This window comes from Phaseolus vulgaris, chromosome 4 (assembly GCF_000499845.2).
Source record: "Phaseolus vulgaris cultivar G19833 chromosome 4, P. vulgaris v2.0, whole genome shotgun sequence".
Taxonomy (NCBI): Eukaryota; Viridiplantae; Streptophyta; class Magnoliopsida; order Fabales; family Fabaceae; genus Phaseolus; species Phaseolus vulgaris.
The window spans coordinates 7400319-7414967 of record NC_023756.2 but is presented as its reverse complement, the minus strand read 5'-3'; positions in this window follow the sequence as shown (position 1 = coordinate 7414967).

Sequence of the window (14649 nt, the reverse complement as noted above, 5' to 3'; positions counted from 1 at the left end):
CCAAGATCCACCAACCACCTCCAAGATTCACCAAGATAACCTTGTGGCCTTCTCATATTTAATCAACCAAAATCCACCTATAATTCATAAAGCCTACATGAATAGGATCCTCATCCAATTCGCAACCTAATCCTATAGTTAATTTCCAAAAAAATTCAAACCAAATTTAACCAAGAACCTATCCTACTCTCCACACACCTTCCATTATCCCTCCCTTTGAATTTCTTCCAAGAAATTCATCAAGAACCTCTTTACATTCAACAAGAAACCTCCAGAACTACCTAGGCTAACCTATCAAAATCTCTCTTGCCTTAGCTAAACCAAAAGCTCACCAAAGGCAACCTTTTAACCAACCAAGAAACGTAATCTTAGAAGCATAGTTATTTTGATATTTTTTTCACTTGTAGCTTATTTTGTGGGTGGTCCATGGAATTTCTTGTGAACCTCTTTAGGTTCCTGCTAGGTATCCCCTTCAATTATTTTTGCAACTATGATAAATGTTGTTGATATTGCATCTAATTCAACTTTTAATATAGCCAACCAATTATGTATAAGATATTTATTTAACTTGTGTACTTGTGATTAATATATAACATTTATTTTATTGTATCACAGGAAATCATTGATGACATTAAGAGTGGAAGATTGTGTTTGGTATGATCTGTTAAAGGAAGTTTTTACTTGGTCTGCCACCAACTACATGGAAGACATGATCAAACACTTATGTAGCTGTCTAAGTTTTTTTTTTTTCTATGTTTTTGGTAATGGCCTTTGTATGTTGTAAGGGTACATGTGCACATAGGTCACTTGTATAAACTTTCACAAAAAAATTTCTTTTGGGTGTGACATGTATTTTCGATGAGAATATGACTATTACAGGTTGTTATATATTTTGAATGAAAATATGGTTATTACATATTAAAATTAATCTGATTTTTGTTTCCTTTGTTACATATATATTTTATATATATTATGTCCTTAGTTATATTTTAAAAATAAAAAAGAATGAAAATAAATTATCCAAATGTTTAAAGTATCTGCACAACCATATTTCAAATCTTACAATATACTATAAACCATTTATTATTATTTATGTAACTACTATTATTAATTTTACTTTCTTAAAAAGATATAGAGGCATAAAGTGCCTCTTTCCCACTGGTATCAAATAAGAGTGATTTATATGCATAATATAATTTAAATTACTTGAATTACGTGAAAAATAATAAGAAGAAAATATATTCTTTCGAGGATCGAATTATGTTTTAAAAAGTTTTTTATTTTCGTAAATATAGTATAATGTTTCACAGTCAAACAATACATTAAGTTTTTAAATAGATGAAAGACTTTTGATTTTCAAAATCTTTGTTTTAATAGTTAATCCTTTTAAGTTATAAACAAATAGATGAAGGAGAGTGTTTATACGGTATTTTTATATTAGTTTCAATATGTAGACTACCTTAATAGTAAGAATTGTTTGGGCTGCTTTAAGTATAAATGAGTACTATTTGATCAAGTCACTCCTAGCTAACATTAAGTTTTGGAACTCGTAGTCACTCTTGACTAATCCTGGTGTAAAGTATTTTTTTTTTCTCAAGTCACTCTTAACTAACCACTAAGTATTCTCTTATAGATCATTCCCGACTCAAGATAGTTACAAAGTTTGAGTGATCAACAGATCATTGTTTTCGCTCACTAGAGAGGATAGTGTCTTTCAACGTGTACAAGATTTAAGCTCTCTCTATTAGTTTGCAGGGGAATGAACACAAACTGTGTTCTTATAAAGCTTTTAGAGCATAGGAAAAATTTAGCAGAGTTTCAACTGTTGTAAATTATGGCTCTTCTTATACTTATTCTCTTTGAAACATATCTTTAAATAGGCTCCAGAAAAACATTTGTTGCATTCCCTTTTCTGGTCATTGAGAAGCTCTCTTTGCCTTCTTCTTTTGTATCCTATTGTTTGACGAGTTTGATCATTGGAAAGTATTAAATGCACGACATGCAACATTAATTTCTCTTCTCTTCTTCACGCAATCTCTTTGATAGATGGCAGTATATATCTTTCTCGGTAACAAAACCTTCTACACCAAAGAATGGTTTAAAATACAAGATAAATAGTTGAGCCAAAGTTAAAAGTAGTTTGTGTTAAGAGAGTTGACGAATGTTGAAGTTTTTTTCTCTAATACTAAGATATATCCGAACATTTGGCACAAATTTCCTTGAAGACAAACGTAGAAGACATTATTTGTAATTCAGACTCAAGCTTTAGAAATATTGTTCAAGGATGTGTTAGCTTGATCTTTAAACAACAATTTTTTTTTTTTTAATTTTACATATAGTTAGTGCATACAAATACAAATTCAACTGTAAATTTAACATTACACACGGATATTATCTATGAATTTTTATTTATCAATAGATTTAACATTAAATATAAAAATTATGATGATAGGTAATGCAGTTTTATAGATAATTCCATCAATAAATTTAACCTTACATATTTTCTAACAATCATATATATATATATATATATATATATAATATAATATGTTGCATACAAAAATATTTGTATGTAATGTTAGTTTCCGTATGTAAATTTTTAATATTAATATTATTGTTAATATTATTATTATAATAAAAATAAGAATAAGAATAATATTAATAATAATACTAATATTAAAATTAATAATATTTTTAATATCATTATTTTTTTTATTAATATTAATATTAATATTATTATTATTGTTTTTAATATTATGTTTTATTATTATTATTATCATTATTACTATTATTAATATAATAAGAATATTAATAATAATTATAATAAAAATAAGGTTATAAAATTTATAAGTATGTATAGAACCTGAACTTGATAATATTTACAAATTTAATAATAATAGTAATAGTAAATATAATAATAATAACATTAACCAAAATAATATTAAAAATATTAGTAGACATTACATGATCTTCGGTTTTCAAGAGTGAGACGATGCACTTGAAGACAACAATACAAATACACATTATAGCATTGTTGAACATAGTCATTACACATTCTACGTTTAAAAAAAGTTCAACAAAGAACCCTAAATCATAGTGATATCAAGTCAAATCAACATAATGGAATGAAATGACATAGATGCAAAACAAAAACAAACTAATCATATTAGAAGTACATAATGTTAAATAAAAAAAGATTGGATACCCAGTTTAAAAAATCATATTTATTATAAATTAAAACTTAATTATATAAATACTTTAAATTGTATACTTTATGTAATTAATTTTCAGCTTAAAAGTGATTATGCTTTTATGTTTTAACAATAAGAAGAATAACAATAACTATAAGGATAATAATAATAAAATAGGAATATTAATGATAATAAGGTTTCACCCGTAAACTAACTTGGAGCATAACATTTCTTAGCCACTTTGGGATCTTCCTTCACTATAACAATAGTGTCAGTCTCTTTTGGAAGTTTCATGGCCATCTAAGGGGTGGACAGTTTGGTGCCGAGGTAATTGAGATTTTGATGGCTGATGTGTACCCCCTAGTGTGCACCCTCTCCTCTGTGAATCCTAGCAATGGATTGGGATAGGACTTAATCATGGAGTGGGGAAGATCGAGCTTCAGAAAATTTGACCACCAAAGGACATCTACCGAACTTTCTTAGTCAATAAGTGTTGAACAAGGTACTTTGATGTCTCCAAATCTAAGAGAAATGCTTGAAGACCTTGTCGCTGGTTGTGTGTGTAAAAGTATTTGAATTTGTTAATCCACTCTTTGTGATGATCCAAAGTTGATTGAATTTTAATCCTTTTTGAAAAAGATGTGTTTTCTAAAGAAAGTGAAAATTCAACCCGTTGAAATGTCCATTCAACCGGTTGTTTTATACTTAGTGGATTTTGAAAAGGATTTGAAAAACTTAACTTTGTTTGACTTTGCTGTCAAGTCAATTCAACTGGTTGATTCTAAAATTTAATGGGTTGTTTTTATGGAAACCTTAACAGAATTTTGTTAAGTTGTTCCAATCTATTTTAAATGATTCAAAATGCTTTTGGTTCTTGAATTAAATGCTTTGACAATCTGATTGGAGAATAAAAAAATGTTGTTTTACGCTCCTAGTCACTAACTAAGAAAGAAAGTTTATTCAAAATCAGTTTTCAAGAATTCAAAGAGCTTTTGAATCATCTTCAAGTATGGAATAGGATTCTCTGTATTCTTTGTACTTTAATCTTTGATTGTATCTAGGTTTATTCTATTCCTTTCTTTCTTAATCACTGTATTTTTGTGTGACTTGGTGTTGTGCAATTTCAGAGGGTTGTTCTAAAAATTGTGTGTTGTTGTGAAAGGTGGTGTGTGTTTTTTAAGGGTTCAAGATCATCACTTTGGTGTGTTGTTTTTAATCAAGGTTTGATTACTTTGTGAATTCTCAATGGTTAGCTGAGGACTGGATGTAGCTTTTGGTTAAGAGTGAACCAGTATAAACATCCTGTGTGAATCTCTCTATCCTTACACTCTTTAAACTACTTTTGCTTTGATTTAATAAATTGTTGATATAAACAACCGGTTGTTTCGCAAAAACAACTGGTTGATTTTTTGAAATCAAACTAAAAACAGATTTCTAAATGATTGATTTTTCATTATCTTTCACTCTACCTTCAATACTTGCGAAAATCTTTCAAAAACAATTCTCCCCCCTCTTGTTTAAGGCCTCTAGTTCTAACAATAAGAACTTTACAAACTCGCCAATTGGCAATTGTAAGATGTGACAACCATTGGATCGTCATGATCGGGGTCGTTGACGCAAAAATCTTCATATGTGAAAATAATTTGAGGCAAGGACCGGGGTGTTATGGAGTTCACTGAATTATTGTTTCTTAAGTGTCTCCTTTATGCCAACCTTAAAATTCCCTCACCGACGAACCCTCCAACGATGGTGTGAATAACTCCTCAAACTTCATTAGGGTTTAGAGGAGTTGACTCTCTTTGTTCCTGTATAGTTTGAGGAGGAGGAGGAGGAGGAGGATGAGAAGTTTCCTCTGTTGGGGTTGGTGCTCCTCGCCCCCTACCTTGATATCCTCCTCAGAAACCTCAGCCTCTACCTCGCCATCCTTCGCGTCCTCGACCTAGGTTAAATTGGTTGTTCTAGATAAAACACTTTAGAAATCCATATCAAATGAGCTCTTTAATCAGGTCACACACTTGGTTGCATTCGTCAGTGGTATGATCTTAATTTTGGTTATAGTTGCATTGCTTGGTTGAATCAACAAAGGGAGAAGATGACGCAGGTTGTGGAAGATGAACTAGTTCTATTGTAAAAACTTCTTGGAGCATGACGTCCGGACTGGCGTTAAAGGTGTATAAGTATCAAATCTACGTACACGCCTTTTCTTAAAGTCTTGGGGAAAAGAATATGAGGTTTTGTATTGTTCCTTATCTTTTTTTCTTGATTCGAAATTGTCTTCTATGTTGATGTATTTGGAAGCTTGGGCTCTAAGGTCACCAATATTGATAGGTGGGTCAACATATAAGAAGTCTATGAAGCGACTTGGTCTAGTCCCGACCTTTAGCGAATACATTGCCACAACTGCGTGTAAACTTAGAATGTTTAAGGATGTTTTAGCAAACTGATTCATATATTGCCTTGATGACTCATTATCTCCTTGAACTACATGTTGTAGTGAGGCTGAATTGGTGACGATGGGTTTGCAATTGGCAAACAAAGCTATACATCTTGTACAAAATGTGTCAAATTAATCAATGGAGTGTGTAGGTAAAGAGTAATATCATTGCAAAACTGCTCCTAGTATTAGGGAACAATCTACAATGTATTTGATGGTCATTGGAAACGAGTCTGGCTTGAGTAAAATAAGCTTTCACATGTAGTCGGGTTAGATATGCCTTCAAATTTGTCAAAGATTGGCCATATAGGTAACCGAGTTTCCATGATGTCCTTGGTGAGGGATGAAATGAGGATAAACTCGTACTCTTTCATTCCCTTGAGGAGGTGGAACAACAATAAAAGGAATTTGTTGATGACAAGTCTTTGTAACATGAGTTTGAGTACTCAGAGTGACCGTGTTTTAGTTGTTTGTTGCCTCCAGGCGATGGTATGACTTGGTATATGTGTGGTTCATCTCTGTTGTTGGTCATTGTGAGCTTTATGGATGACCGAATGAGATTCATCTTCTTGTTCAATTTTTAGAGGAGGACGTTGCTCGAACCTTTGAACAATCAATCTCGTTGTATTTCTTGACGAATAACTTGAATCTTCTCACAATGTCGATCCTAGAGGATTTGAATCCCGTCATGATGTTGAGCTCCTAGTGACTCCATATCTTTATCTAGTTGTTGACGTAACCCAATGATAACATTTTGAACTGTAGACTCGTTCTTTCGCATTGCATAATCAATGTGGGCTTTCAAAGCTTTAAGCATTGATGAATCCATTGATGATTGAGACGTATTTGCTATTTTTTTACTTTTGGTGAATATCATGCAAAATGGTAATATTGGGAAATTTTTACTATAATTTCAAGGTTGACACCAAATGTTCTTATTGAAAATGAGTAAAAGTAGTATGAGATGGTGATTCTAAATGGACTAGACAAACCGATCTCTTTATTAAAGGATTTTTGAGTTTCACTGATAAAAGTCGAGTGAAAGTTCACCTACAGAAAACTCTCTTATACTCAAGTCAATAAAAGTATAATAATTCATGAGTAGTGTGTAAGACGAAAATATTAAGTGACTGAAAATAATCCTTAGAAATGATATTTATAGATTTATGCACTATGATTTATTATAAGTAAGGGTTTCATTTTTATCAATGATAAGACGGATCTTCCTAGACACGTTCGGGTGATTTCGGCACGTAGAAATAATTACTTTCCGTATTTAACATGTAACAAGTGGATATTAAGTGTTATGTGTTTATAGGAATCAGTGTGGTATAAAAAAAAGTGTTGCATTTAATTTACTCAAATATAAATTATATACCAACAATTAGATCTATAATTTTCAATAGATTTATGTGTTTATAGGAACCAGTGTGATATAAAAAAGTCTTGCAGTATTAGTATAATTTACTCGGATATAAATTATATACCAACAATTAGATGTATAATTTTCAATAGATTTATATTTAGTAGTTTTTCAATTTAACACAATTTTGTTGTACTTAAAAAATGGAGGAATTAGTCCTAAAATAACACAGTTATTTTTCGTCCTTAAAAGAATCAATAGAATACTATATATTTAAAAAAAATTCGGATCCTTGTTCATCAAATCAATTTCATTTTATTTTAAAGAAATTATACTTATGACATTTTATGTGCTTGGACAATCATAACCTAGTTCATATAAAATATGACTTTTGCATTTCCTCACTCATGTAATCAATTTTGTGACTAAAATAAAAGAAAATAGACATGTAACCAATTTCTTGTCAACACTAAATAATTAATAAAAAATTATAAAAATAAATAAAAAATGAAAACTGACCTGTCAATCATGTTTTATTTTACATTGAACTCATTAATTGTTGCAAAGAGACAATTGACTATATATGCGCCATCTGTTTGTCCCAATAATTATTAATGGAGTGAGAAAAAGGACTAACACCTTATTTCAGAACTCGTTTTTGAATATTTTATTTTAAAGAATTCTAATTTGTTTTGAAAGATTAGTTTCTAATTTGAAAAGAATTTAAAATAAAAGTTGTTTCAAAATTCTAAAAAATATTTAAATATTTTAAATGTGGTATTAATATCAATAATTATGACATATATCATAAAACAAACCCTAGTTATCAATAACTTGTAAAAATAAATTCTTTTGGCCACTAGCAAACACTCCTCTTAAATGTTGTGTCGGTGTCAAATACTCGTGTCGAACACCGAGACTCGTATGATACTTTTAGGATACGTATTCGTGAAGTGTCCAATTCAAAAAGTATTTGTTGGATTTCTGACAATTTTATTACGATTCTAACATAATTTTTTTTAAAAAAAATACATTAATTTATTAAAAATTCAAACTTATTGTATAAATTTTTATTATGATTATAAAAATAAGAAAAATTATTTTAAATAAGTCATGAAAACATCTTTCTGTTCTAAACAATAATTTGAAACCCTAAACCCTATAAATCTTTATTATTAATTTATATAATTCATAATTATATAATATATAGATTTGTGTCCTTGTGTCCTATATTTCAGAAATTATACGTATCTTTGTGTCTATATTAGTATCGTATAAGTGTTCGTGTCTTGCTACATAACTAGTAATTTTTCTTATAATGTATTATGGTTATGATAGATGAGGTGTGGCCTGAATGCATTAACTAGGTCGGTGATAAGGTGCAATAAGTTGTGTTTGCCGTGTAGTATAAACAGTATATCTGAGAATCATGGACATGAACTTCTCACTGTTACAATTAATTTGGCATTCATCTTCATCAAACAAAGGTTGCCCATTTGTCTCTTTCACTGTTACTTTCAATTTATTCCATTTCCTTCACTCTATTGGTAGTTCAACTGTAGTAGCAACCACACGTTTACCCTACACCACCATTTATTCCCCGTCTTTAATGCCAAATAAGTTCAGCCCCACACATAATGTTTATGTTGGAATTCATTGTAATTTTTAGATGGGAATTCACCACTATTCAATAATCCCTATTCACTCTTAATCAGTAATATTAGATTTTTTTAAATTGTGTATGATTTTTTTTCAATAAAGAATAAATGAAATAAAACGGAACATTTTATGTATGGATAACAATGTGGAGCGGGCCATGCAGGTCGGTCTTCAATCCATTATGAAAAAGTGTTAAATAGACTCAATATTCTAGCCCATTGACTCCCTTAGGCCTGTCCCGCATAACCCGTAACTCGCACGGGCCAACAACATATCCCATTCACTCATTATTGCAGTGTGACATTTATTTTATTTTATTTAAAAAAATTGAACTTAATATACTAAAAAAATAATGTTTTATTTTAATCATTTAAAGCAGTTAGTTTTTTTTTATAATAAAAAAAACCACATTACGGGTGATCCAACCCATGTACAAAATCGCACATAAATGAACAACCCCTCCTCCTAGAAGTTTGCTACTACCTTCCTACTAGAACAAATAGAGTATGGCCAACCTAAATAAATCACTTATGTTTAATCGAATACACACAAACCAAGGGATTCATAAACTAGTCAGAAAAGAAAAAACAAGCAAAAGGGACTTAGAGGTTACCTAGGACCAAACCTTTATAGTTGAACCATGGAGTTAGTATGAAGAGTGACCGTGATTTTTAGTTTTAAGTAAAGTCTAATATTTAAAATTTGTTAATAAAAAGATAATATAAAGAAGAGATTTCAATAGGATGGTTAAAAAATCAATCATATTCATTAAAATATTTTGTAGCGAAACTTTGATAAGATATTTTTATACATTTACATACATATATAGGAAAATATATGCAAAACAAAACTTTTAATTATTTTTAACCTAGCCTTCTAACAACCCTGATACTTGAATTTATATTTTTATCTTAATTGAATGAATTGAAACCGGGATAAAATTTAAATTTTTCATTATTAGGAATAATTTATTTTGTAATTAATGAAATTTTAATTTTTGAAAAAATAAAATATTTTTCTTATGCAGGCTAGCCCGCAGGCCCACGAGTTACTTCTTATGCAAGGTAGGTCAATGAAATGAGCCCACAATCCTTGCGCGGGGCGGGCAACTCGACCTGCATTTTGCGAGTCAAACGCGGGGCAGGCTAGCCCGCATTATCACCCTTAATTTTAGGAGTGTCACAATCCTTATACAATAACAATGCAAAATAACCTACTTTTCATCTCTTACAATAACTTAGAGAAAACCCAACTGGGCACTACAAGAGCAGGTTTTCGAAATCAAATATGTAGAAAATAACAGTTAGAAATATGTGCATAATCCTCTAACAACATATTATTAGGATGCCAATTACATAAAAACAATCATCTCAAACTCTTGACCTACCTACTGTTATGTCTTTTCCTTCATCGTGTTATAAATTCTTAAAAGGGAGGGCAACAACTAGTGTCTTACTGCAGTCCCCAAACCATTCATCTCACTATTTTCCAATTGCATAACCTTTCATCCATACATAAATTCTATTATTCCTAGATTGTACCTTGTTGCATTCCCCTTCCTATTCTTCTTACAATTTTCCCACATGATTTCATCAACATTCCTTCATTGCACTCTGCCATTATACATTGCCCTCTTATTCTTAGATTCCATCACGCCTTCTATTTTCTTATGAGTTAGTAAACATCTCCTCAACATGGTGCTTTCCAAAACCTTATTGTTGTTGCTATATTGTACTAGTTCCAAATATATAATCTAGATCAATCCTTCCTGATTTTGCACCCTTGTATTTTACCCTTCACATGTTGCACATCATTATAATTTGCCTCCATCATCCCTTTTTTTCGATTAACTACACATCCAATAAGCAAATACGTTTCCAACATTTTGTTATTCATCATTGTAGACATAAAAATTGCTAATACTAATTACTACCTCTATATATAATATTTCATTTCCTCCAACCCAAAACATCCCAATATCTTACCCTTCGAAGTATAAACCAAATTTTTCAAAAGAGTAAAGTAAACCTCCTTATAAGAGTTCCTATACGTGCTTTTTATTACATAATTTTTCCCTTATTATACCTACAAAACTTAGTAAACACCACTTTTAATGTATAGAAGAGGATTCAAAAATCAATAAGAAAATGAGAAATGAAAAGCACTAACCTTATACTTCATCCATAATCAAGCTTTGAGTTGAGTCATGAAAAATTTCTTCTTCATCAACTTTACCCTGTTTGAAAATAACTTTGTTTCTATGATCCCATATGCTCCAAAAAACTACCATCCAACCTTTCCATACTAGATTTGGTTTCACATTGATGTGAGCTAAGTAAACATTTTCAAAATGGTGTTTTACTTCCTTATGTTGAACAAATTGAATGCCTATCCATTTATAACAACTAGTCCATACTTGATCCTCTATTTTACATTCCACAAATAAGTGTTGTGTTGATTTAACCCTTAATTGGCACAAAGAGAATGCAGGTACATTAACATGAACACCTCTCCTAATTAGATTTACCCTAGTTGTAATTCTATCAAAAAAGAAATCCTCCAGGCCAAAGTTAAAGTGTTAGGCATCACTTTGACCAACCATAGACATTTATAAATATCACTACTTTGACTTATGATGTATTTAAATAAATATTTGTAAGGTGATTTAACTATAAATTGACTTGACTCCTCACCTTCCCAAACCTTTAAGTCTTTAGCTTCCCTATTTAGATGTATATTTTATAATGTCATTAACAACTCATCTTCTTGTTTGCTTTCCCACTCAAACCTATTTTTTCTCCAACTTAATCTCCAAGACCATTCTGAACCCACCCATGTTTCTTTTTCAAACCAGTCTTCACTTTGTCCTTCACCACACACTTGGTCTAAATCTTTCCACCACCGGGACTGATATTTAGCCTAAGTATGTGTCCTTCCTTATTCAAGACCATAGTTAGACAATAGTATCTCTTTCCACTTTCATTTTTCTTCACTCACTAAGCGCCATTTCCATTTAGCCAACAATTCATAATTAAAACTATGTATATCTTTAAAACCTAACCCCCTCCTCCTTAGGCTTGCACAAAATTTCCCAGCTAACCTAAGAAATTGTTCTATTCCCTTTCCTTCAACCCTAAAAATCTCCTCTAAATACTAGTTATCATTTTGCAAACCGACACTAACACTTTATAAAAAGACAAATAGAATAGAGGTAATGTTGTGAACACAACTTTTATTAGACATATTTTTCTTGCCAAAGACAAGAATCTCCCCTTCGAAGAATTCAATTTCAACCTGATTTTGTCCACAATTGGTTCCCAAAATTGTTTCTTCCTTGGATTCTCACCCACAAATGTTTTCAATAAAACTGTTAAATCCTTTATTTCTCTCTTTTTTTTCTTCCTTTAATTCTAACTCCATTCCTTTCATTACCATTCCTTACTGCATTAAAAACTCCAATTAAAAACTCCAATGACATACCATGCATTATTCTACTGTGCTTTCCCATAGTGCTACATTATCTTGCATGTTACACAAAGCATATATATTGACCACTTTTGTGGATTTTGTTTTTACATGTTGTCTAATAACCATAATAAAGCCTTTTCCAATATTATGACTTTCGTATTGAAAGACTTTTTTTATGTCGGTCAACATACTCCCTGCACCATTTATACCTTCGTTATGTACTCAAGTCCTTCCAGTGACCTAGAGAAGCATTAACCACTAAATCAGACAAATTCTTTAATTATATTATCATTTTTATTATACTTATTATTAATATAATTTATACATATTAATATAATTATTATTAATAATAATAAAATAAATTATACTCATATTATTAAATTATTATTAAATTATTATTAATATTATTATTAACATTATTATTAACATTATTATTAGTATTATTATTAACATTATAATTAATATTATTATAAATATTATTAATATTATTATACATATTATACATATTATTAATATTATTAGTATTAATATTAATATTTAATAAATTTAATATTATTATCATCAATTTAATAAATTTAATTTAACTAATTTATATCATAATTTCAAAAATAAAATAGTTATGACAATATATAAATAAAATAAATTTAAAATAAATAATATTTAAAATAAACAAATATTTTATATAACATTTAAATAATTTAAATATATATTTTATTTTACTCAATTAATTTTAAATCAAACGCTTATTTAATTTAATAAATCTAATTTAATTTATTTATTTTCAAAATTGATAAATTAAATAATTTATTATAACATTAAAGAAATAATTCTAAAATATATATAATAAAGAATTAAATATTAAAATATTTATTATACATGAAAAATATTTAAATTTTAAAATTCTAAACATGCGTGGGCTATCGGTAGCATATGCGTGGGTTCGGTGGGCAACGCAAAACGGACGCATATGCATGGGCCGCGGCCGACGCAAAAAAATTTTTAAAAAAAAAATTAAATCAATATATGCGTCCGTTTTGCGTCCAATGTAAATTTTGCGTGGGCTTTTACTCATTTTGGCCGACGAGAGTAGCGTCCGCAAATGGCCCACGCAAAAATTTGGAAGCTAAATCAAGCTTTTCTTGTAGTGGGTAATTCATTTTTATATAAATTTTGAAATTTTTTAGAATAAAATATATTGTTTGGTAAGAAATTTAAAAAAAAATTGAAATTCTAGAATTTTAATAGTGTAAATTAGATTACTTAAAATCAGTTGACTTTGATTAAATTTTTGGTTTGATTTAATTGTATTTATTTTTTATTTAAATTTTTAGATTTTATTTATTTATTTTGTTGTAGATCGCTATTGTTTCACACCTGATATTAGTGAAAGTTTTATCTTTCAATGTCGAGAGAAGAGAGAACACTATTTTTGGGCAATGTGAATTATTTTTTTTTCGTTAACGTTGGTGGTAATTTTTTTTTATGTCTGTAGTGATTATTTTCATTATCAACACTAATGTTATTTTTTTAATAATTTGTTAGAATTTTGTTTTAATGTTAACTAGAAAAACTTTCAGTCAACATTAAGTTGTAAGATATTTCCTTTTCTGTCAATTAGGTAGATTTTTCAATCCACATTGATGGAAGTAAAAACAAATCTCCAATCAACAACGTAATAAAAAAGTGTTGATCAAAGTCAATGTAAATAATTGTGGTGAACAATTTTAGTTTACATATATATAAAAAATCTTTGTCAATATCAACTGGAAAATATCTTAACGAACTTTAATAAAATAATAACACAAAACAGGATCGACTAAAACAATTAGCAATATTAATATATTTTAATTATTAACAATTCTTTAATATTTAAATAATTTGTTGTATTTTATGGTAATTTAAATAGTTTAGAAAAAATAAAAATTAAAAAATATTTTATTTTAAAAAATATTTAAGAAAGATAAAAAAAATTCAAATTCAATATATTTAAGTTTTTCAAATTATAAAACTATATAATGAAAGAAAACATTTTTGGAAGATGCAGAAGAGTTCAAAGATATTCAGAATTTGATATTTTGAGGCAGAGTGTGTTGATTGATAACTATAATTGAGACGTATAAGGAAAAAGACATATTAACAAATAGAGGCAATTTGGAAGAACATACAAAAATGGTCGGCATGCATGTTAGATAATTTTTTGTATTCAATGATTTTTGTGAATAAATAATATCTTTTCAAAAAATTGTGTTGAATCTCATTTTGAACCACATTTTTGGCATCCATGAAGTTTAAATTGAAAATTACTTAAGGAAAATAATTTCATTATGAAGAAGAAAAGACAAGATCAAATATAGAGGCCACAAAAATGTTAGTAACATCTTCTAATACCATCTTTATGAAGAATTAGTATATAATTTAGATTAATCATATCTTTCACTACCAATCTTAATTGAGATTTTTAATTTGTTAAAAAAATATAAAACTTTATTATATATATGTTATGTAAAAATTTATTGTAACTTCTCTTTGTCTCA